The 22215-nt window shown below is 40.7% G+C and overlaps 1 long non-coding RNA gene across 2 annotated transcripts in view; it reads right to left on the bottom strand.

The window, feature by feature from the left end:
- The window catches only part of LOC116654274, an 80120-nt gene that overhangs the window by 6582 nt on the left and 51323 nt on the right, over positions 1–22215 (bottom strand). Inside the window, exons 2-4 of one of the 2 annotated variants that reach the window (XR_004309384.1) lie at positions 17089–17287; positions 12523–12679; positions 11130–11271 (exon numbers count right to left, since the gene is read on the bottom strand). This is a non-coding gene — a long non-coding RNA (uncharacterized LOC116654274). The remainder of the gene's footprint in view (positions 1–11129; positions 11272–12522; positions 12680–17088; positions 17288–22215) is intronic. The other variant, XR_004309385.1, reaches the window with a different exon arrangement.

The raw sequence follows: 22215 nt of genomic DNA, 5'->3' as shown, positions 1-22215 counted from the left end.
TGCTTGCTTTTTAATTTGTGCACTGCAGTTAAGTTGGTTTTATGAGACCCTATGAATAGATTTTCTTGGGTGAGCAAGCTCCTGCATGACTCAGATTCTCACAGGCAAGATAGACGTTAGATCTTGTCTTGGCTGTCCCTTGTGACGCTGATTTCTCCAGCCTCCCGTAGCTGTTTATTGTGCTATTCTTCTAGTTACGAAACTTATCCACATCGTTAGATCCCATTTTCGTGTTGTGCTGTAGGCCATGTAATGTTACCCACACTTATGAGCAGCGTTCCCAGTCAGAGCTGAGTGCCACCGAGGGTAGAATTGCCGAAGGACTGGAGATGTCCTCAGACACATTTCTCTCTTTCTTTCTTTCTTTCTTTCTTTCTTTCTTTCTTTCTTTCTTTCTTTCTTTCTTTCTTTCTTTCTTTCTTTCTTTCTTTCTTTCTTTCTTTCTTTTGTACAGTTTTCCATTAAAAAAAAAACCCAAATTTTTTTTTTGGGAGCTTAACAGCAATCTAAGAATACAGATAAACTGATGGAAAGAGTGGACTAGAAGACTGTCTTCCAGATTTCCTTCTTTTGCTAAAAGCCTTCACAGATTTGTCCTTAGCGTAATGTTTTCTTTGTCATTCTACTCACCTCGTTGTGCCAGTTAATCCCACTTTTTTGTTGTGCTCCCTGTACATTTAAATGATCAGGACACACGTATTTTCAAAACAGAAAGTGTTTGCTTTCTGTACTTTTTAGTTCTTCAAGAACAGCAGGGACAGACTCAGACAGACACCTCCTAAATAACGCTCATGGAAGGTGGCACGCCTGCAGTCAGAAAGCATCCACCCTGAGTCGCTAGCTGGATGCAGGAAAGATGTTCCTGCTGCCGGCACCATGCTCCCCTCCTGCTTCTCCAACAGGCTCCAGGCAACTTTCCGCTTGTTTCCTTCTGATTGCCCTTCCTGAAATTACTCAGCCAGTTAATTGTTTCATCATGTTGCACAGGAGACATTTTGCTGTAGTGTCACTGTGACATTCATTTCTAAAACCACACTTCTCATTTACACAGATAAAGAACTTGGGATCACACAGCTTCTGCGGGCCTGGATTGCAGGTGGGCTGATGCTGGGAGGGGAGCAGATTGACAGCGGCTGAGGTCTTAGAGTGGATTTTTGCATTCTTTGAAGGAGATTGTGTCCTGTGACTGTAATTTCTAGACAACATCAATGAGCTTACCTGACTTCACAGGCTTAATGAATGCTGATTGCAAACAATAGCAAAATGAGGTATTTATAGAAAGAACAAACCAGCTGCTGCGCTTGTTTATGTGGCGAATGGGGGACCATAAACTTTTGTTGCTCATATGTCAAAAATTGCAATTACTTTGGTGGACTGATGTTCAAGAAACAATTAAAACAAGTCTGATGACAAAACCAGCGCCTCTGTAAGTGATATAGAGGTGCTATAAGAGAATGTTGTGTTTTTTCAGGTCTGTGGAGGATTTTTTTATTCTGCAAAAGTGTGATGAAATTCTGAGAACCTTATACAATAAAAACCTCAGTTGTAGAATACCCGTGAACTCTGAGAAGCACTGTTAAATAGCTGTGTATCGTGTGAGTTACAGAGGCATGTCACGCAGAAATGGACAAGGCAAAAAAGCGTGCTGACTGTAATTGTCTAGGAAAATTTATTAGAACAGAATGCTCACATTTTGGGAATTGTTTTAAAAACAAAGGAGGCCAATCATCTCTTTGGTGCATCTGCACAACTTTTTGAATGCACATTTATTTGATAGAAGAGTAACAATTTGTATAGAAAATGAAGTAACTGTCCTGCGCCTTCCAATGCGGGCGCACGTGGTACCAGGTCAGAGCTCCGCCATTGCACGCATTCCCCCCTGTATTGTTGCTTGGGCAAGATAAGGAAATGACCAGCAAAACCTTTAATTAATCAAGAACTGCAGCCAAAACGTTGGTAATCGGTGTTTTGTTAATTATTTGCGTTAGTTCCAAGTGCTACATGTAGTTGATTTCTTTAGTGATCCTACAGCAAAACATCAGGTATACTTTGGCAAATGGCGATGTCCGAGATTGCTGGAAGCTTTGATCGTGACAGGCAGTCGTTTCTGGCATACAAAGGAAACACTTATCTTCTCATCAGCATGATGAAGGACCTTAGCCAACTCCAGTCAGCTGTTGTTAAAATTAATTTGGAGAGGGAATAAAAAGCCCAAACCAAATGACTTTTTAACAAGTCTCATAATTAAAAACAAATTCCTGGAACCCAAAATGCCATAACTTCCCTGCATGCCTTTCTGCTGCCAATAAGCCGTTTGAAAGTCTTACCACACGTTGTTACAGAGCTCACTTTAGGGACAAAGGAAGCAAAAAGAGACCTTGTGAGGAGAGCAACTGGGATGCACCTGGCACTGCATTCAGTTTACAGCATTTTATGTATCTGGAACCTCTCTCCTTTTGAAGCAGAGCACTGTTATGGACAGGATTTTTCCCATTCCCCACTTACTGTGACTTAGGAAAAGGTATTTGTCCAATTTTTGTCTGCTTCTAATGCTAGAATTAGCGCTCAGATTTATTTCCAAAACAGCTTTCTTTTATTATTTATTTTTTTTATCCCCCTTGAAATGTTTTAATTCTGAAGTGCTTTTCCATATGTTTGTTCATTAGTAGGGTATTTCATGGCCTCCATGATATTTAATTGTGCTAGAAAGCTCCAAAAATACACAGTTCTGTGGGCAACTATAGATTATGAATGAAATACTCAGAAATATCTCATTCTGACTCTTTCTGATTCCTTCCGAGATTGGGTGTAACACCAGTTTGCTCATCAGTTACCCTGTCTAACTGCATCTGTCTGATAAAACCTTTCTGCCTGCAGGAGCTACCCCTCAATGAAAAGACTTTCATCCAGATATAAGAGATCACTCGAACACAGCAATAATTTAAATGTTCTCTAAATTGCCAGCAGCAACACGGCCCCAAAATCCCAAGCAGTTTGTAAGGACAAGAAATTAAAGCGCATTCGTGCCTGAACAGAGCTCTAGGGCTCCAAAACTTGGATTATTATTCAAACAAATATAAATACCTTCAGTACAATTTATCTTTCAAATCTACTCTGCCCCTCCGCTCACAATTGAACTTTTGTTGGAGCTCTGTCAGNTTTCTTTCTTTCTTTCTTTCTTTCTTTCTTTCTTTCTTTCTTTCTTTCTTTCTTTCTTTCTTTCTTTCTTTCTTTCTTTCTTTCTTTCTTTCTGACAGAGCTTCCAACAAAAGTTCAATTTGTGAGGGCTGGGAGGCAGAGTAGATTGAAAGATAAGATGTACTGAAGGTATTTATATTTGTTTGAATAATAATCCAGTTTTGGAGCTAGAGCTCTGTCAGGCACGAATGAGCTAATTTCTGTCCTTAAACTGCTTTGGGATTTGGGGCCGTGTTGCTGCTGCAATTTAGAGAACATTTAAATTATTGCTGTGTTCCAGTGTATCTCTTTATCTGGATGAAAGTCTTTTCATTGAGGGGTAGCTCCTGCAGCAGAAAGGTTTTATCAGACAGATGCAGTTAGACAGGGTAACTGATGAGAACTGGTGTTACACCAATCTCGGAAGGAATCAGAAAGAGTCAGAATGAGAATTTCTGAGTATTTCATTCATAATCTTATATTGCCCACAGAACTTGTATTTTTGGAGCTTTCTAGCACAATTAAATACATGGAGGCCATGAAATACCCTACTTAATGAACAAACATATGGAAAAGCCTTCAGAATTAAAACATTTCCAAGGGGGATAAAAAAATAAATAAATAAAAAAGCTGGTTTGGAAATAAATCTGAGCGCTAATTCTAGCATTAAAGCAGACAAAAGATGACAAATACCTTTTCTAATCACAGTAGTGGAACTGGAAAATCCCTGTCCAAACAGTGGCTCTGCTTCAAAAGAGAGAGAGCTTCCCATAGCAAATAAGATGCTGTAAACTGAATGCAGTGCCAGGTGCATCCCAGTTGTCTCCTCACAAGGTCTCTTTTGCTTCTTTTCCTAAAGTGACTCTGTACAACGTGTGGTAAGACTTCACAGCTTATATGCAGAGAAACCATGCAGGGAAGTTATGGCATTTGTTCCAGGAATTTGTTTTTAATTTATGGAGACTTGTAAAAATCATTTGGTTTGGGCTTTTTATTCCCTCTCAAATTATTTACAACACTGACTGATTGCTACAGGTCTTCATCATTGCTGATGAAATAAGTGTTCCTTTGTATGCAGAAACGATGCTGTCAGATCAAAGCTCCAGCACTGACATCCCATTTCCAAAGTATCTGATGTTTTGCTTAGATCCACTAAAGAAATCACATGTAGCACTTGAAACTGAAATAATTAAAAACACCATTACCATTTTGGCTGCAGTTCTATTAATTAACAGGTTTGCTGGTCATTTCCTATCTGCCCAAGCACATACAGGGGATGCTGCATGGCGGAGCTCTGACCTGGTACCACTGCCCCCCTTGGAAGGCGCAGGACAGTTACTTCAGTTTCTATACAAATTGTTACTCTTCTATCAAATAAAATGGCTCAAGTTGTGCAGATGCACCAAAGGTGATTGGGCTCATTTGTTTTAAAACATTCACAAATGTGGAGCATTCTGTTCTAATAATATTTTCTAGCCAATTACAGTCAGCATCGCTTTTTTGCCTTGTCCCATCTGCTCATGCCTCTGTAACTCACACGATACACAGCTATTACAGTGCTTTCTCAGAGTTCAGGGTACTTACACTGAGGTTTTATTTAAGTCTCAGAATTTCATCCATTTTGCAGAATAACAAATCCTCCACAGACTCACACATTCTCTCTATAGCACCTCTATACACTACAGAGGCGCTGGTTTTGTCATCAGACCTTGTTTTAATTGTCTTGAACATCATCCCAGCCAAAGAATTGCATTTTTGACATAGAAGCAACAAAAGTTTATGGTCCCCATTGCCACATAAAACAAGCGCAGCAGCTGGTTTGTTTTCTATAAATACCTCATGTTTGCTAGTGTATTGCAACAGCATTTCATTAAGCCTGTGGTAGGTAAGCTCATTGATGTTGTCTAGAAATTACAGTAACAGGAATCACAATCTCCTTCAAAGAATGCAAAAATCCCTCTAAGACCTCAGCCCTGCACTGCTCCCCTCCCACATCAGCCCACCTGCAATCCAGGCCCGCAGAGCTGTGTGATCCCAAGTTCTATCTGTGTAAATGAGAAGTGTTGGTTTTAGAAATGAATGTCACAGTGACACTACAGCAAAATGTCTCTGTGCAACATGATGAAACAATTACTTGGCTGGAGTAATTCAGGAAGGGAATCAGAAGGACAAGGGAAAGTGCCTGGAGCCTGTTGGAGAAGCAGGAGGGGAGCAGTGGTGGCCGGCAGCAGGAACATCTTTCTCTGCATCCAGCAGCGACTCAGGGGTGGATGCTTCTGACTGCAGCGTGCCACCTTCCATGAGCGAAGGTGTCTGTCTGAGTCTGTCCCTGCTGTTCTTTGAAGACAAAAGTACAGAAAGCAAACACTTTCTGTTTTGAAAATACGTGTGTCTGACATTTAAATGTACAGGGAGCACAACAAAAAAGTGGGATTAACTTGGCACAACGAGGTGAGTAGATGAACAAAAAAACATCAAGGGACAAACGAGCTTTAGCAAAAGCTCAGGAACTGGAAGACAGTTTCTAGTCCTGACTCTTTCATCAGTTTATTGTATATCTTTAGATTGCTGTTTAGCTCCCAGATGTAATGGAAGCTGTACACACATATATGCATCTCTAGCAGTATGTGCAGTTGCCATAGCTGCAGGTGTATTTTCCTATGGTATTTTTAGATCCTGATCTTATATGTGTGCTTTGTTGTAGATACAATTTCAGTGGAACTATTATCACTCACATGAGTAATGATAAGTTCATAGATCCATATTCACAGGAACATGGATCTGTACATACATGGATCTGAGATCCGTGTTTCCAGGATGTTTTTAATGCCTTATACAGCACATGACTGGCAATCTTTGAGTATTTTCATATTGCATATTCAGTTTCTCCAGAGCTACCCAGTCACACGGGCTGACTCAGCTGTCCATTCCCATACAAAAGGCAATGACAGAGGCTTCAGCATTTCTCACTTCCCAGGAAAAATGAAAGCAAATCTAAGTAGGGAGGTACCACCTCTCTCAGCCACTGGGCCCCAACACAACAAAGCCCTTGAGTACAAATTCTGCCTGAGTAGAAGCAAAGCGGTGCAGAACACAAGCTTTCAAGTTTTGGATGTGCCAAATGCTCTGCTGAAATACGCCCTTCCAGAGTCCCAGGCGTAGCCACCTGGCCTCTGGATTATAGCTGTGATGCAGCTGTGTCACAGGTGTTAAGACCTGGGAAAGAAAACATGGCAGAAAACCTGGATGTTCAAAAGAGGCGATGTGATGCACTCGTACGGGCCAAAAGAAATCCTAATCTCCTTCTAGTGCCATGTGTGCTGGACAGGGCTGGCAAGCCACTGCTACAGCAAATGGTGTTAGCACCTGGCTGGTGATCAAAGGATTCTTGAGCAACAACCCACTCCACATCAGCAGGGGCTGATGCCAAGAATCATGGACATCTCTGGGCTGGAAGGCAACTGATAAAACATGCTGAGAAAAGCAATGGTGCTTGCTGAGCTCTACTACTGGCTACTGGAAAATGTGACTTTTATTTTAGTTTTGCAGTTGCATAAGGCGGATTCACTGAAGACTCTCACAAAATGTTTACATGGGCTGTTTTGGGTGTTTTGTCGTTAGTATCCTTTTTTCTTCTGGCAGCATTTAATTTAGATGAACAGACACTCTCACTTCACAGAGGAAAACCACTACTCCCCCACTACTCCCTGGTACTTTTCTTCCTCTGTCAGTAACAAATATGGGTCAGCCGTGCCTCTCTCCAGAATTAGCTCCTGTGCATTTGGCTGTGGAAGACAAGGCACTCAAAAAGAGTGGGAATTATGCAGTCAGCTCTGTTGTAATACAGCCCTGTGCCTGACTGGAGGGGATACAGTTCACAGGGTTGGCATATTGGAAAGGATTTGGGGGAAAAAAAAAAAAAAAAAGAAAAAGAGTACAGGGCAACAGGGCACATTTCCACTGAGCAAAGAGGTTTTAAAAGAAGGAAGTGATACCAAACAGTACGTGGCTCTGGGAAGGCTATTGCAAGCCGTGGCAGTGATGGTAACTGTTACCAACAGTCAGTCTAGGGGCACTGAACTGTTTTCCCACTAACCTCACAGCCATATGAAGTGAGAATCCTACTCTAGCATTTTTTTGCCAAGTTCTTTAAGGCAAAACCTTGGCAAATGGCTCTTGCTTTTGCATTAATTCACTAGCAGGTGCTCTTCTGCACGAGCCCTGCAAGAGCTTTATTACCAGAGCACACTAACTATTAAACAGCCATAAGCTTAATCCAGTATTTACTGTAGGACTCTGCCTTTTTATTGCACGCAGGGAGGAAACTCCCTTCCCAGCCCTCCAGGTGGTCCCTTCAGGGCAGGGTTGAGGCACATTGGTGAGAAGAGGTGGGGTTGGGTGGGAAGAGGCTTTCATTGCTGCCCTACCTGTTCTGGGCATAAATTGAAATGATCAATCTTTAAATCCTGCCAATTAGGCTTACTTTACTGGCATTGGAGTTTACTATGACAAGTAGAACAACGTTTCTCTTAAAAAAAGACAAAAAAGAGGTAAAATTATGCAGTAAAATTCTTCAAGGAAGAGCAGGGCAGCACTCTTCAGCTCTGGGCAGCTCAAGAACAAATCCCTCCTGGCACATTTGTGTACTCTCTGCCTGTAGTGACTGTTAGGGAGCTCATGGGACAGGGCTGGACGATGTAGTCTGCGCTCCTCCATGGCACCCCCTCCTCTGCAATAATTTCACTTCAGCATTTAGTGCAGGATTAGATGTGGTAAAAAAAAAAGCATATTCTCTACCTGCCAACAAAGCTCCATCCACCTGGGAGAGCAAAACGCGATGTGTTTTACAAGACTGCAAAACTGCTAACCTAGGTAGTGTCTGTGCTCCCAAGGCAGTACCTTCTATATCTCCTGATCAACAGATTCCTGTAATGAAGAGGGCCTATTTGCTCTATTGCTTCCTGGTTACTGCAGACCTAAGGCAGACATTGCTCTGTTCCTTCCATGCTGCTCCCATTTTTAGGGTTATCCTTACTACAAAGTCCAGAAATTATAGGGCTGGTTTTCATCCTCAATGGTCTTTGCAGCAAGTACTTCTGCCTATGAAAATATGGCAGGCAGAATCTGGCTTCATCCCTATCTGCATTCAAAGAAAAGGGTGGGCAAAATCTCCCAGCATCCCCATACTCCTTTCCTAAGGGCCATTCTTACCACTTTGGCATTCATACTTTGCTGGTCAAAACCAAACTTTTCAGATATCAGCATTTCAGATCTTTGCATCCCTCACTTGCTTCAGAACAAGCTTTATTCTGAGGGTGGTTTCTCACTCGTACTTGGGTAGGAAGTAAAGAGAACAAATGGGAAAACTATGTCAGAAACATTTAATATTGCATAAAGCTGGCCCGTGAGGAATCCTGCCTTCTGCTCTTTGATGTCCTGGGAACTCTGACTCAGCCTCCTGCATCTGCAGCTTGTAAACCTCCACACTGTATTACCAAATGATTTTGGCATAAATTTAGGACAGAAAAGCCCACTTAACCTTCTTTCTAAATGTGGTTCTAGGTTCTTCCCTCATGTAACTGCCACCGTAGTGGGGAGGAGGGAGGTAAATGTGACCACCTATTCAGCACTTCACAGAACTCACTCCCTGCTAATTTGTGCTCTCCTGCAGCCTCCCTCCAGGGATTAAACATTAGCCAGGGACCACAGGAAGGCTCTCATCAGACTACACAGAGCAGCAAGCTGGTGGGCTTCAGTGTGGAACAGCAAACTGCACTAGTCCTGTGCTCAATGTTAAGTCCAGATAACTGCTTTTCAGCCACTGCTGAAAAGACTGCACCATATAACTAGGTAGGAGTGATAACCAAGTGAGTCTGGAGCAAGGAATTTGAAGTCTCATCATTGATGAAAACTTGTTGCTTGGACAAGATGCTTCACCTTTGAATGCTTCAGTTCTGCTGTCTGCAGAAAGACATTTCCTGGGTATGGGAGATCGGAGGAGGGTGTCTCAGGTATCAGTTGTTTAAAAAAGTGTGAAATATGAGATGAGACATTCATAAAAGCATATATTAATTAAAGTCTGTATCAATTGCTAAAAATAAAAGTGAATTCAGCAGGGAAAGCTCCCAGATGTTTTGAAGTGCAGGCTCTTTAAACCAGTCTTCGGGTGGCAATGACTGGAAGTACAGCTGTCCCTTACTCTGAACACTTCCCAGGCAGTAGCATGACCACACAGAGTCTGGCTCATTACATATGTAAAACAGGTAGATGCCATTAGAATGTCGTTTTTCTGAACCAGTGAGTACAGAAGACTGTTCCTCATGACAAAGTCCTCTGCAGGGGCTCTGTTTTTATCGCACCTCTCACCTTTCAAGGTATTTAAAATGACCAAAAAGTTGGATACTTCCTTTTTCTCCCCTGGAATCTGAGCTCAGTGTTCATAGAATTTCTCTGACCCCTCAGCATTTCCTTTTCAATCCCCCTTGTCTCTGACAGTATGTAATTCCTGATAGTGGTGGGTATAGCTGCAGTTTTATTGAGTACATAATGACATGCTATTCAGGGACAACATGTCATGATAATAAACCATCCATGTAATTGGGTTTGACTCATCAATCAACTCAGAAAAGGACAGAATGGAACTCATAATAGCACCTTTAAAGGATGATGGAAATGTTTAAAGAAAAAAGAAATTCGCAGTGTTCTGTATTATTAAGTATTTTCCAGGGTAGAAAATTAATTAGCAGTGACAAGAACACACAATTCTGGTCTGCCCATGTGCGGCTCATTTCATCCCGCTTTGCCCACAGCGTCCGAGCTGTGCAGGAGCCGGCACAGTGGGACCGAGTTCAGAGCCTTACTCATGTGAGGAAGCACCATGGAGGGAAATTTCCTCTTGAGCCAAGGCCAGGCTACCAATGGCAAAATCTGGTGATGTAAAATTTGTATGCAAAAAAATTCCCACATTTTTGCATCTTTACTTTTTCCTTTAGGAATTTAATTATTTTAGATGAGCTGCTAAAAATGTGTCTCCAGTAAACTATAGAAATCAGAAGCCTCCACATATCCCAGACTGATGATCTGAGAAAGCCAGCACTTACACCTGGGACCTTTCTGAACAGGAAACCATGCGCCATGAAGAGAACACACATTTCCAAGATCTACGTGAAAAAGAAATAGCACAACAGTGCCCACGGTGCCCAAGACCCAAACACGCACAGTTACCACAGACAAATCCAGCTCTGTCCCAGTCTGGGCAAAAGGTCACTAAGAATCAGGAAGCAAACTACTGAGTTACCAGCATTGCAGCAACAGAATCAACTCTCACGGATTGGCTAAGTCAGTGGGATAGCACCCCTGGCTATTGGCAGCTGTCTTCTTGTAATTAACATTTATTAAGGTGGTCACCTCCAAACTAAACAAATGCAAAGTTTGATTGCTAATATAAAAGACATCTACAAGATTTATGTAAGAGTACTGCAAAATATTAATAAAAGTTACTACTGAACAACAGCAGGAAAACTCATAACCCCGCAACTCGCTTCTCAAACAGACAAAGCCAGGCTATTTTCAGGAAATTACACCTTGAGTGGTGACAGTATTTGCTCTATGCATTTGATGTGGGAGATAGGGGATATGGCTGGCACACTCTGCCTAAATCTGACAGTCAGTCCAAGGCTGGCACTTAACTACATGAATCACCAACTACTGAAATTTAAAAGCTTGCATATGCAAATCACTCATTAAACACATTAGCATAGTCAGTTACCCAAACTGTAATCTGAATCGTATCTCCAAGTTAGGCATGCAATCACACACCCATTTTTCAGATTTGCATTTGTGAGCATGGTTTCCTGAGAGCTACATCCAGAAAGCAGCCTAACAATCATTTTTTCCTCATATAAATCCGGGAAAGAAAAAGAAGAGTAAAAGCACGTTGAAAGTCTTCCTACCTGGAAAATAATGGGGAAGTGTATAGAGTCAGGAACCGATGTGGGCAGACCAAACAGGCTAGATGGTGAGTTATGTGCGCTCTCATTTACTCCAGTGTCCATCTTTGTGACTCCTTCCACACAAGCATTGTGGCATTTCCCTCTATTTGCAAATATTCAGACACAGGAAAACACTATGTGTCAGATTTTGGCTTTATTTACATTGAATTACCTGAGATTAGAATCTGAAACTAGAAACTTTCTTTATACAGTTACAAATAGCTATATTATGCCATTTTAAGGGGTTAAGAAAAGGAGGAAATCATAACCACAGAAGTCATAAAGGCAACTTATCCCAAGCCAAATAGTTTTGTTTCTAACGCAGGGCTTTAATTATAACATGTCATATAATGATGACATAGTGCTATAATAGGCAAATATAATGCATTAATCTGATATTATATTTTGGCTTTAACAATAGGTGCAGTGAACCAGCCTTAGTGGATAACTCATTCAGAACCTATCTGCACACTCCACCTAGATACTTATCTGCCTCTTTAATTAAGTGGAGGGAAACTTCTTGAGGCCATACCCATAAAGCCAGTCTCTGATGATAGCAGAGTTACTGGAAGCCTTTGGTAATCACTTACTCCCACGTACTGTGGTTGGCTTCCAACTTTGGCTCTTTCCTTCTTGCTTTGGAACTACCTATTTATCCCCTAGTATAAATCCCCTGGTGTTTTTGTACAAAGTGGTACAAAAGACACTCAGTGGGTTTGTTTGAGCATGTCAGTATAGTGCCATTGGCCTCATCAGGACTGTGCCAGCCTTCCTAATCGGAGTGGTGAAAAAATAATGAGCTTTGGCAATTTTTTTTTCTTCCTAGTGTATTTCTTGAAACAGGAACAACAGACTGCATCAGTGAGCAAAGCACGGACCTTTCCAAAGAGCAAGTTTCCCAGGCTGCCTTTAGCATGTGCTCATGGCAATGAAAGAGCCTACAGCAAGTGACTTCAGTGGACACCAGCTTGGGTCTCCTGATTCCACGGATCCTGTGTAACTTTGTGTATATTGGAAAACACCCTCTTTGCTTCCTAAAGCATAGAGTGCTTAGAGGACTCACATGCTAAGGCAGAAATCCAATTTTAACCAATTAGTTTGGAGAAGGTGGCTCTCTGAGATGCAGTGTTTGCTCTGTGCTTGGAGTTTCTGAGAGAAATATCCTGTTGTGAGGCAGCAATATACAGAAATCATAAAGATCCAAATGGTGAGCTATGTGAGATAAGTTTCTGACATAACAGTAGTGTTAACAAGTCCTATAGTCCTCGTATCAGAACAGAGACAGCTGTCATGAGGCTCTTATATTTCCATACTAGCTGAGCAAGCCACACAGGATGAGCACAAGTAAACTTACCTCCTTTTCCTTTTTCTTTCCTTCTGCTGTGCACTTCCTTAGTCTCCTCCAACCCTCTCCAGTATGAAAGGCTCTGCTAATGACCCCTGAGCAGATCATGTTGAGCTCCTTAATCTTATGGTGGCGCCTAGATAATATGGTGATGGGTACTGAACTGCTGAAAAACAGACAGACAGATAGTTAGATAAGATTAGATATGTAAGTAATTTACTCAGTCATCACACAGAGCAGCTGACATAAGTTCATTTATAAAGCCAACTGCTAAAATTGCTTTAGAAGTCCATACAATTTAATTCTGTTGAAAGACAGACCTTTGATGTGAATTGTTTTAGTGGCATGTACATTATTTGAATGGAACCTCACCTGACCAGGTGATACCAGACTGGTCATTGCTGGCATACTATTGTCATAGGAGAACAGTATACATGCAAATCCATACCTACTGATAGCTCAAGGGCAGACGGATAACTGAGCATCATGGAGCAGATATAGACTGAAAGCATGATCACCACCTTGTGCTGATATGCGGAATGAATCATAGCTAATAAAATTCTCAAACAACTATATATATGACAAAATGTAACCCCAACAACACTTTTAAATTAAGCATGCCCATAAAATAAAAGGAGATAAATTAATAGATGTTACCACTTCCCCTTTTCATTAATATTTATTAACTTATACTGGTGGAAGATGGAAGAGGAAGAGAAATAAAACGTCTGTCAGATTCTCTACCATTTATAAGCATTTCTATATTCCAGCTCTTACGTTTCAGCTAAACATTCCTTACAGGGCAAATTATTTGCATTCACATTGTTTGTTGTTGTTGTTTTTAATTAATCGTTTAAAAACTCAAAGACACTTCCTAGGGCAAGTTATTTTTGAAGTAGATTATTTGTTTTAACTCTGAATCTGAAGGCATGCTTGTATTCCTGAATAGGGAAGGAGTAAGATACTTAGTGTAGAGTCCATTAGCCTGTTTTCTTGCATGGCACTCACCCCAGCACAGACACTTTGCACCACTAAGTCCCAGTAAAGCCAAAACAGCCAAGTGTGTGGCTGAAACGTAGATAAATGGCTGCGTGCCTAATTTGTGACGGATGAAGTTCTCAGGATATTCTGTGGTTTAATTAGAATAGGAATTCAAAAATGCTAATCCAAACCTATTATGATGGAAGTCACCCTCTAGAGCAGTTTACTCATTCCGTTTTTAATATATCCTGACTGCAGTTGGGCTTGAGCTGCTGCACAAACAGCAGCTGTCACAAGAAGTAGATTCCCTCTTTTGTTCTCACTCAAAATCAGTAATTGCAGATGTGCAGAAAAACCAACTGACTGAATAGCAGCCTCCAGACAGTGCTCACCACAGTCTTGAGTCCTTCTGGGACATTTTACTTCTGCATATCTGGCTCAAGGATTGGATTAATTTTACCAAACTATTAAAATCTCTGTTTCCTCAGTGCTTGGAAAGCTCAATCTCTTTTTGAAGGTGTACGTCTTTTGCCAGGGACCACTGAGAAGGAACCTGAGTCCTCATTTGAGCATCTCGTTTATTTGCCTGTACTTTGGAAGGATCAAGGTCCAGATGTGTTGTGAAACATCTGATGTTACGGTATCTCCCTGACCAGCACCCTGCTCTCATGGGTGGTCCATTATGGGTTACTTCAAGTCAGTTTCTCTGCACATTAGTCTGTTACAGTGGGTTGAAATGCAGGAGAATTGATTTTCTAGAAACTTGATTTTCTAAATAGAGTTGTCCATACACAATATTTTAAACCTGACTCTCTACTGTCTTACATTTCTGTAGTCAAAATTCACAGCAAGTCCACAGGGTGTGTAAGATTGTGGCTGGCACATTTGGAAGTGCCAGGTTCCTGGTCTGCATGATTTAAAAGCAATGGAGGACTAGGCCAATGGCAACAACAATTATAAGCCAAATGTCTACACAAGCAAATATTGGACTTGTTATGTGTATATTTGACATCTGCAATGAGTTGTCCAGCCCATGCTTTAATGGAGGCGGTGCACATTTCCCTTGCACACCACATATCAACTGTGTGCAAACTAAGCACAAAAGCATCTCATTAGTTGAGGCAACTATTTAAAAACAGACATCTAAAAGTACAACACAGTAAAGCATTAAAAAGCACAGTTCAGTTGTCCCAGTTGCTGAGCAGAAAGCGATTCTTGGTTTTTGTTTTTATTTTTTTTAAATCAGACCCTGTGCACACTTCACTTTAGGTTTTGGAACATATTTTTATACACCTATTTTTTAAGAAGCATTGGTCAAATTTCTGGCTCTCAGCTGGAGCCTTTATCAGGGAATCTGTAACTCAGCATTTCAGGCCAAGAGGCACAAAAAGCAAAATTGGGTGGAGTGGTTCAGTATGTTGTCAGTTGCACTGGAAACATTACTTTTTTATTTTTAATTTTTTTATTTTTTTAAAAGAAGCTCCAATAAAAAGCTCAATTCAGGAAAAGCAAAATAAATGTACTTCTGTGAACCTGAAGGGTGTAATTCCGTGCTTATAATGATAACAGTAGTTCTTCTGACAACATAATCCACTTTCAAAACATTGAATGAATAACTGCAGCTACTGAATAACAGCACCTTTAAACAAAATCTTAATTGCAAAACAAAAGAATAGTAAAAAAAAGCGGTTCTGATTCTTTTCCCCTAAAGCTTAAAAAAGTTTAGGTCAGAGTTTTGGGTGAAGGTTTGGTTGCTGCTTTTCCCCCTTTTATCTGAACCAGCTTACACGGACCTAATCTTCATTATCTAAACCACATGATTAACACACAAAATAACTTTGGAGCAAGCCAGATCCAAGCAGGAAGCTGCAAGTACTATCATGTCTTCATGAGATTAGCCAGCAAAATAACTGTGGTTTCTTTTTAAATTATTGTTATTAAATTCCCCATGTTTTCTTTGAAAAAAGCTTTATTTATTTATTTATTTGTTTGTTTGTTTGTTTTTAATTATTCTTCCTTGCTGGAAACATTTACATTTCCAGCTTCATCCTTGGAGGAAATGCTTATTCTACACAATCCCCACAAGACTTGGGCAGGCCTGGACCCTTACAACAAGTAGATAAGCACATCCCTCACTCTGCTCATGCCTGTTGCCTGTCAGTCAAAACCACTGTTCAGACAGAGCATCGCTCCCACCTGGTGAAGTTGAAAAGAAATAGTTCTGACTGAGTCATGCTTGGGGACTGGTCCAAATGCTGTGTATGAGGCTGGTTCAGAATATTTCACTTGATAGAACTGTCCAGAGAAAACGAAGTCTCCTTTACTTTCAGGACCCCAATGGGTTCCAGGTGGGAGCTATGCATTAACCTGCTCAGATCACAGCAGCTCAGGGCATGTCCAGGCATAAAGTCTTTGGTACTGGAAGAAATGTTATCCCAAGCAAAGAACTTACTGAATTGGAGGTGCTTAAGTCCTCTTTTGCATCTGGCCCTAACTTGCAGGGGAGAAAGAGCCAAGTGCTCAAAGGCAGCTTTCCATTTTATGGCTTTAAATTTTGCGAAACAATATGGACTTGATGATTTTGCACCTGCATTTGTATTGGAGATGAGACTGGGCAGAGACAGGCTCTAATCCTCTGCCCCTTCTCTGCTCTGTGAATTCAGAATGGAAGACAGGAATAATGCCAGCATAAATCATGGTCCCCGTGTGTGCAATACATGCCTATGCTAAGCTCTGCGGTTGGTACAACTGGGTGCTTGTTGGGCAATGGCATGGAGAAAGCTGGGTTCCTTGGAACATTTTCTGTTCATTGTAATGTTCCTTCCCAGCATTTCACAAACCACCACAAAGACAACAGCAAAAAGGGGGAAGAAAATCTTAAAATGAATTGTGTGTCTCCTCCCTCACCACCCCAATAGCTTTGGCAAGCTCCGAGGAGCCAGGCAGAGCTGGTCTCTGCTGGATGTTAGGCTTTGCAAAATTTTATGATAATCTGGAGGAGTTTGCATGATCAAATGGTGAAAGCACAAGCAATGAAGTTGGGACTCTTAGACTTCATTACTGGTTCCACCACTGAGATCCTGTTTGCATTGGGATGGCATACATAAACTCTTCTCGTTGTTCCATTGGCATGAATCTTGCTTTATGTGTTCACTCCTATTATTTCTAGGACTATCTCAGGTTCAAATCAAAAGAATTGCAAAATGTCCCAATTTATCTGCAAATAATAATAACAAATTATAAATCTATTAACTAAGACCTCGCTGCTCTGATTCAGAACCTACTAAAGACAGTGCAAATATATCTACTCATTTCAATATACTTCAGATTACTACGTTACCTCTTGATCAGATGGAAAAGAGAAGGAAGGCCCCTAAAACTCAAGGAAGGGATGGGAGATCTATGATATATATCAGTGTAAAATAAAACACCTCAAGAGATGTTGGAAGCAAGACTTCTGTCCTGGCTAGAATGTCCAAGTTTAGGGACCCAGCTATTACAACTTCTTTTTGGCTCATTGTGGAAAGAAAACATCTTCCTGTCTTAACTTCTTCATATGAGCTCTATATTTCTAGTTTGCGGTACGGATCTCACCTGAAGGAGCAACTCAGTTCTTGCATTCATGGCAAGAATCCTGGTGATTTTACTGTGAGCACAGAAAAGCTCATGTCTTCTTAGACTCTGCTGTTTTCATGTCCTGTGATGCCTGCAGGTCCTCTCCACTCACCCTTACTACCAGTCGCTTTCTTTGACACAAATAACAGTTGTTAACTCCATCTGAAGATCACTTATTCTGTGGCAACGAAGACAAAAAAGAAGAGGAAATTAAGTCAGTCTCTGCACTCAATCAAATCACCTCCTGCTTGTAATGACAAGGTGTTTTCTTCTTGCTTTTCATCATACGCCCTGTAGTCAAGTTTAGATGTCCTCATGTGGGGATAGCAGGGCAGTTAGACAATCCTAGCTGCCATTCTTGCAGAAGTATCCTTTAAATGTAGCACATGATCATTCTAAAGCACAAATTAAAAAATAATGAAATAAATGAAATAAAAATATATTTCTTTTTAAAAATGAAATCCCATGATTCCACTGCATAGCATTATTATTTCAGTACTGCAGTGTTTTCAAAGCACTACTAGCGCTGTCATCCTTCTTTAAGAACCTACTTCCCTGGGACTGGTACCCAAGAATGCCCACTCTGCCTTTGAAAAATCTTCTTTCAAATTTACAAAGTTGTTCCAAACAAGTGGGAGGTCATACAGATTAATACTTTGAAAGTTTATACAAGAACAGATTTTGCATAGGTTCCGTCAAAGTTTTTTATCAAAATGAAAACTGTCAACTATGAGTGAAGTGGATCCACAAATTATCAGGTGACCTCAAGTCTTTCTGCTCTCAAGGTGCAAAATAAGAGTTTGATTATATAAGGAAATCTCTTGAGTTGTGATCAGAGATGGCTTTTCTAAAACCATATTACATTTGATTGACTAGCAGTATTGACAAAAAAGATCTTTTGGCTCTTAAAGAAATGGTTCGATTGAAATATTAATTCTGTTTTTAGGGCTCCCAAAAATATAATTAAGCATCAAACTAAAATGGGAACTCTGAATCCTAAAGCCAAACTGTGACAGTTCTTAGAAAATGCTAAAATGGCATAATTTGATTTGTTTGGAATTTGATGGTGATATAACCAAAACAGTCAGTTGAAATTGGCTGTAGTTTTCAAAGCATTTCATTTTTCATGGATTTTAGCATTTTAGCTAAGATTTTCAGATGATGATTAATAGGAGGATGTTACAGTGATGAAATAACACGCTGTCAGAATCAGGATTCCAGTATTACTAAATACAGATCTATAATAGTGGTTTGATGGATTATTTTACCAAGGACATTTACAGACCTCTCGGCTAAAGGCCAGAGTGGATACAATGAGGAGTAGGTCAGGGTTGGCTTTTAGTACTTTATGAGCTGTGGCAACACCGCATCTTAACAACACCATGTTTGTTCATACCACCATAGAAATAACGTACAATAATTCATGCAACAGTTCTTTTTCTACAACATTTTCTTTAGGGCACTGACTTCCTCAAAATGAATCCATGCCAGGTAACTGATTGTTTAATCACAGAACATTAAAACAACATATTTGATGCAGTTGGAGTTCATACTTTAAATTTAAACATAACGTCAAACCAACAGTTTTTGGCAAATGAAAAGCAGCAGTGAAGTGTCAAGAATCCAGCGAGACTCCAATCTCATTTAAATGGAGTTGTTCTCAAAAGCTGGCAGCAAGGAGTTCATCTTTTAAAAATGTTTCTAGTAGAAGCTGATGTTTATGATTGCTCTCAGCTTGGCAAGAAAAACACTCTTCTAAATATTTACATTTCACATTCTTTGGGACAGCTGAAAAATGTTGGCTGGCAGTAATGCACGCTGCAGAGAGCCTGCGAGGAAAGCTCAAGCAGAATGTTAATAGCCATGCACTCACGTACTTCTGTACTTTTCTTGATCTTTGATTTACTGTGTGGTAGGTTTTTATTCTAGTTCTGTTCATAATGCTGTCTGACCTGACTGTTGTTTCAGTCAAACAGTGTGAGTTGAGGTTTATTTTTTTAGCTAATAAAGTAAATTCATATCTTAATAATACTTTGTACTAACGTTACTGTCACCATTTGGGCACTTTCCTGTTTGAATGTATTCACTACACACTGTTGCAAACCTCCACAGCCTGGTCAGAAAACCATTTTTCAAGAGGTCCAACCTGTGAAAAAGAGGCTGTCTGACTGTTCATGCCATCAGCTTGTGTTTTGCCTACAGCTGTGACTGCAATGTACAGATCTCACCAAAAAAAGTAATAGCATAATGTAGAACCCCGGTCAGTCACTCTGTTGTCTTGCCTTGAGTTCCTTTCTCCGCGCAGCAGGACACCTGTGCCCCATGTGCAGAATGCATCTGCATGATTTTATGTATGCAAATAATCTCATAGCAGTGCTGCAATCAATGGGAGTCACCAGGTTTGACTGCTCCTGTCAGCAAGCTCACTCATGGTCTGGAGATCTGTGGAATCAGGTTTGGTGGTGTGTGCTGGATGCCTGTCTGCTATTGGCGTAGTTCAGTTTGCGAAGGTGTGTGCAGTCTCTGTCGAGGTGTGTGTAAGCTATGAGCACAGCAGCACCAAGTCGGCTGCCTCAGGTCTGGGCCATTTGGCTGTTAGCTGAAGACACAATGCTGATTATGAGGCTTGCACTATGGTGCTGGGATAAAGAGTGAAATTCACAGTACGCCTTGCTGGTTGCTGTAGCAGAGAAATCAAGGAAAGAGAATTTTACAAATGGAATAAATTCATTATTTACAAACTGTATGCATGAAGTCTTAGCCAGTGTTCTTAATTAGGCAACAACACAAACAGATTGTATGCATATAAAGCCAGGAGAAGCTCCAGGTACCCAATGGCAGTGGCCTCATTTCAAGTCAAGAACCTCAAACCAAATGAAGTCAATAGAAGCTGGAGGTGCTCCATAACTCATTTCAAGGCAGATATTAAAAATGAAGTATCTGTTATTGTTGAAGGCTTTGAAGATTGTAGCCCAGTTGACAGGACAGTGACAGAGGATAAAGCTGAGGAATTCCTGTTCTCATAGACAAGTCCCCTCAGAACAGCTTGTTATCAATAGCTAACTTGAATTCATGATGTAGCATATGTAGGTCTCTATAGGAAACAACTAACACACTGCAAATCATAACCTTAATGGAATCTGAGTATAGCCAGTGTCTTGAACAACACTGGTAACTCTGTATAAGGAAATTAAGGAGCAGCTCGGAGTGGGTGGGAAGCAGTAGTCAGCAGGCTGGATAGGAGGAAACAAGAAATAATTAGGCATTCAGTTCCCAGGAAGGGCCAGCAGGTGTATTTACAGGGATCATATATCTCCCAGTCAATTAGATTTAAAACCATAGGAACCAATGGTGAAGCACCATTGCTTCTGGCTCTGGTAAAAAAACAATTAGACATGCATTTATATTATAAAACATGATTTCTAGGGAATGAAAGTATGGAGAACTTTGCTTAATTGCCAAAAAAGGATAGAACATGATGTGTATTCAGGACTGGGACTAACATGGACATTCTTTGAGGTTTCAGGGAGGATAGCCTAAAACATCTCCCTGCAGTTTCAAAACTTCAGCTAGAATTGAAATAATATTCATTTTCTTTCTTTATTTCCTCCCAGTCTAGAGGTTTACTAAGAGGTTTGTCTGATGTTGGGGTTAAAGTAAATTAACAAAGTCGTGGTGTTACAGTTCCAGAGAGATCACAGACTCAGTCAGAGAAGTATGCGTGGGTAGCCCTGAGAACCTGTACCTCTCAGCTTCATGGGATTCTGCAAGTGGGAGTAATTTCTACCAGGCTGCAAAGAGTCAGTGGAGGAGCTGGGGCTGCCAAGTGCCAAGCTTTTGCAGAGGCGGTCCCTTTGGTAGGCACAAACAACTTTCTGCAAGGCACAGACTCCCAGTAGCTTCCCTAAGTTTAACAAGGAGTAGACCAAAGTCATACCACGATTTGGTGACAAAGCTGAAAAGAATCCAGATTGCCAGCTCCCTGTCCTAAATACCAAATGTAGTCCTGCCTTCTTCTCTATGATAAAAGTACAAAGGAAAATATTCTGAAAGTTTTCAAGAAGCAGTGTGGATTTTGCTGTTAAAAAGAGGAAATACTATCAAAGGGTCAGAGAATTCCACAAAGCAGCACAACAGCTACTATTGCAAAACTTTGGGGGATCTCTTCTGTGGTACAGAGTTATTCAGTAACTCAGATTCATAGCAGTTTTTCTTCATCCTCCATGGTCATAAATTCTTTTGCCTGTTATGGCTAAGTTCAGTATGCTCATCTCATTTGCCTTCAGCGTAATCCAGACCTTGCCTAAAATTTAATGTTTTCATTGTCTTTTCCAAAGAACATTTACTTACACTGCATTTATCAGGTTCACTTCTTTCTTCGTTAGAAGGTGATCACAGTGCCCTTAGCACTGCTTTAATGTCATGAGAATCACACTCAGTAGGGTGCATCCTATGACTGCCTCAGAAATCTCTCCCTGTGGATATTTTGTCTATGTGAAATAGTCTGGTTCCAAGTATTCATCTTTGCCAAGAAGAACAATGTTACCAATTATTTCTACAGTGGAAAATAAATCAGAACAATAATTTGTTTTCTTGCAGTTGGTTGTGCATATCCTTCACCAGAGAAATTTAGCTTTGCGTTAGAAAACTTTTATTCCAGCTTCCCAGCCTGTTCCATTTGGGTAGGATTCATGGTATGAATAAGTTATCTTACCTGGGAGGTAGGAATTGTTCCAAGATCATACCTGCTCAAAATGTAATTCAGTTTTATGCAGGAGGCTGGCACGAAGCCTATCTACAAAGGATCTCCAGCATCATTACATGCAGCATGGAAGAGTTACTAGTGACCCAGTAGAGAAATCAAGAATTTGAAGGTATTTTTTTCAGGATGAAAAGATCTGTCATTAGTGAAATGAAACAAGATGAAATTACTGAAAGAGCATTTGTGATCATGCAATCAAGGAAACATGGAACAAAACTCAATGGCACAGTGGGATCTGTGAGTACTACCCAGGGGAGAAGGCACTACAGCCACTTCCTCAGATATGGGCATGTAAAAATTCAGTGTCTGAGCTCAGAAACCGCAGCACTAATCTTAAAAATGCA

The sequence above is a fragment of the Coturnix japonica genome, chromosome 20, assembly GCF_001577835.2.
Source record: "Coturnix japonica isolate 7356 chromosome 20, Coturnix japonica 2.1, whole genome shotgun sequence".
Lineage (NCBI taxonomy): Eukaryota > Metazoa > Chordata > Aves > Galliformes > Phasianidae > Coturnix > Coturnix japonica.
The sequence above is the reverse complement of the archived record's forward strand: the minus strand, read 5'-3'. Positions and strand labels throughout refer to the sequence as shown.